This window comes from Gekko japonicus, unplaced genomic scaffold (assembly GCF_001447785.1).
Source record: "Gekko japonicus isolate JY-2015 unplaced genomic scaffold, Gekko_japonicus_V1.1 scaffold4465, whole genome shotgun sequence".
Classification (NCBI taxonomy): Eukaryota; Metazoa; Chordata; class Lepidosauria; order Squamata; family Gekkonidae; genus Gekko; species Gekko japonicus.
The window spans coordinates 38322-41860 of record NW_015163745.1 but is presented as its reverse complement, the minus strand read 5'-3'; the positions used below and the strand labels follow the sequence as shown (position 1 = coordinate 41860).

Below are 3539 nucleotides of genomic sequence, written 5' to 3'. Positions count from 1 at the left end.
CCAGCGTTTCCTATCAGGGCGCCAAGCCAGGGCTCCATTTATGGAAGGAGGGGTCCTTAAGTTTCACTTTGCTGGGCAGATATTTGATGGGTTGGGATTTAGTCTTGCTGCCCCCTTGAAAGTCATGTTGGCAGCTAACCCCAAAGAAGTGTGCTCCTATGCTTTAAACAGCAGTGAAATGTGTGTGTGTGTGTCTGTGTGTGATGGGGTGGGGGTTGAAACTTTTCCCCAGCTTAAGAAGAGACATTAATACCTGCGAATGTCCGCTCATCAGCCTGTAGTTAACCGGCACAGGGGCAATGGCAGACTGAGAAGTTGACAGCTTAGATCGTCCATGGTGAGACTGGGCATGTATGGAGTATGTACACAGGGTTTGGAAGTGTCATCAGAAACTCTTTAACTTCTAAAGGTTCAGGAACTTTGGGGGGGGACCGTGCCCTCCGCAGGGTTTGGGTGCCAGGTCTGGTGTTGCCATTCCACTTGCTGTTCCCTTCAACGAGTCTTTTCTAGGATGTGAACTCTCACCTATCTATCTAGACTACATTCTCGTATGGTCAGGGGTCCTTTCCTGCCGGAGCGCACAGGAGCGGAGCTCCGGCAGTAAAGAGCCCAGGGGGCCGGCACATGCAACAAGCCCCACTCTCTGCTCCCAGCAGCCCTCAGTCAGAGCAAGAAACAGCCAGGTAAGTTGCAGACCGCCCCCCCCCCAGCCTCCCGGTCCAAAACAGTCCAGTGGCATCTTTAAGACTAAGTTTTATTCAGGTACAAGCTCTCCCTCCTCTCCGAGGCCAGAGTCACATTCCTCCCCCCAATAGCTAGCAATCCAAAACAGTCCAGTGGAGCCTGAGCGGTGGGTGTTGCCTTCTGACACACTTCCGGTGACGTCAGGGGCTGTGGCATATGCAAATGAGTTATGCTAATGAGCTCCTGCACCTCTTTTTCTACGAAATGACCCCTGCTATGGTCATATAAAGGTGCCAATCAGACCCTTAGCTAGGGTTGCTAGCTCTGGAGTGGGAAGTACCTGGAGATTTGGGGTGGGTGGGTGAAGCCTTTGGCAAGAAGGGTTTGGGGAGGGGAGGGACCTCAGCAGGGTGTAACGCCATAGAGTCCACCCTCCAGAGCGGCCGTTTTCTCCATGGGAACTGAGCTTGGTCATCTGGAGATCAGCTGTAATAGTGGGAGGTCTCCGGGTGCCACCTGGAGTTCGGTGACCCTACCCTTGGCCCATCAAGGCCAGCATTGCCTACTCAGACTGACAGCAGCTCTCCAGGGTCTCAGGCAGAGGTCTTTCACATCACCTCCTACTTGATCCTTTGAATGGAGATACGGGGGGTTGAACCTGGGACAGCCCCGTAGCTAGGGTTTTTTGGGGAGGGGTCCTTGGGGGAGGCCCCACCAGCTAATTACATCAAAGGCTCCAGGGCAAGGGGGGGTCTGCTTGGCACACGCTCCCACACAGCCCCCACTAGAGCCTTCCTCTGAGGCGAGCCAGAATCCCAAAGTTAATAGACACTAAAAGGTCTAGGAAAGCTGCCGTGTTTTCAAAAAAACAAGGAGAGCGGGGATCAAGCTTCCTCCCTCACTCCTTCCCCGAGCCGAGAATCTTTTCTGAAGCCTGGCACACAAAATCCAACAGGAGGCGCTAACTGCGGCAATCCGACCAATGGGTGTGTGACTCAGTCAACCACTGGTTGCTGCTGGGTCCTAAAGAGACTCATCTCAGATGAGCCCAAACAGGAAGATGCCAGCTCAGATCGATCAGGGGGCGAGGGGTCCAGAGGGAGGGGGACCTGAAGATAGGGGAGGGGCCCGCAAAAACCACAAGGGGGCCGGGCCCCCTGGGCCCCACGTTAGCTATGGGCCTGACCTGGGACCTTCTGCGTGCCAAGTAGAGGCTCTACCACTGAGCCACGGCCCCTGTCCTTTTCTGAATTCCGCTGGGTCTGGATCTGGCTCCTCACCGTTCCTCCCAGGCGACAGACCCTCCCCGTTAGCACATCTTTCTTTACAAGACTCCTACAAAGCCATTGAAAGAAGAAAGAAGGCCCAGGTTGGTGTATCCTTTATTATTCTTAAAGTTTGGCTAGACCACGGTCGCATACAACTCAGATAAAAGCCCGCCCTTGCCATAGGTCAGTGCGCCGCCAGATGGTCACTCAGCAATCTGCGTGGCACCTTTCAATTCCCCGATGCCATGGGTAACGGGGGCAGCCATGGGTCCCCCCATGCCATAGGTCAGTGCGCCGCCAGATGGTCCCCCCAGCTGCTCCTACCTCAGGCTGGTGGCCCACCCCTCCTTTGCTCGCGGGGCGGCAGAGCTGGGATGGCCCCTGTTACAGCGAGCAGGAGAGGAGGAATGGGTAGAAGACGCTGCAGGTGCCTCATCTCCCGTTTCAGGGGGGGGGAAACTGAAATGTATGATGTGGCTTTCTGGGCAGGCACCCAGCAGGCCTCAAGTCTGCCTCCAGATTCCCGGCTCCCACAAAAGCAAACTGAACGCACGACCCCGTGAAACAGAAAGGGCTGCGGGAGAGCGTCCCGTCTTAAACAAGCAAATACCCCAGCGGCAACATCTCTGTTCTCTTTCTACGGTCAAAAGAATTTGCCCACCCAATCAGGAGTCAAGAAAACGTGGGCAAAATCCCACCATGGGGCTCGGCCGCACAAGCCCGGCCAGGTACCAGAGGGCATTTCACTAGGTGCAGCTAGACCGCCGCCACGACGGAAGCGGGCTTCTTCGTTTCCAACTGAGACCGAAAGGATTCCTGCACCGTCCCCATTTTCAAAATCTCGCACTGGGAAAAGCATCTTTCCGTTTTCTCCGGTGTACAAAATAAGTGCGCGGGATGGTGACGGTCGGCATTCACCACATGGAGATCAACATCTGGCAAGTGTTGGAAGACATCCATATCAGCTCCACCAGCCGGAACTGCAAGTAGCCAAAGACGAAGCCGGAGAAGACGTCGGTGACGTGATGCCTTCCGACCATGACCCGGGAAAGTCCCACCAAAAAGGCCCAGAGAATGAGCAAGATCCGAAGCGGGACGGCTAAGACCAGGTGGTTGAGGAAGAACTTGGACACCATGGCGGCCCGACTGGCGTGTCCGGCTGGGAAAGCATAGATGTCCATGGTCAGGTAGTCTAACAGGCCTGGGCTGACGTCGTAGGGCCCTTTCCGCTTAGCCAGCTTCTGTAAACCAGCGACAATGAAGATGTCCAGAAACAGGGCTGGAGTAGAAAAGGGGAGGGGGGAGAAGAAGAACATCACAGAGATGAGCCCGTGGAGGCCAAGCCAACAGCCATCAGGTGACAACATGCCTGTGTTCACTTGCCGACACACATGACTTTTTCTGGCACATGTACATACGGCGATGTTTGTGTGTGTGGGGGAAAACAACAACATGGCACATTCTTAAAAGAGCCTGCCTGCAGGGTTTCTGCATGAATCGCTGCTCTGTGCATGCCTCCTGACCGGAAATGTCCAGCAAAGCAATACATACAGAGACACACCCAATGTTCCCTCTAAGCCGTGGAGT

The 3539-nt window shown here is 55.0% G+C and overlaps 1 pseudogene; it reads right to left on the bottom strand.

The window, feature by feature from the left end:
• Positions 1 to 2264: 2264 nt before the first annotated feature.
• Positions 2265 to 3319, bottom strand: LOC107107582 (annotated as a pseudogene).
• Positions 3320 to 3539: the final 220 nt, after the last annotated feature.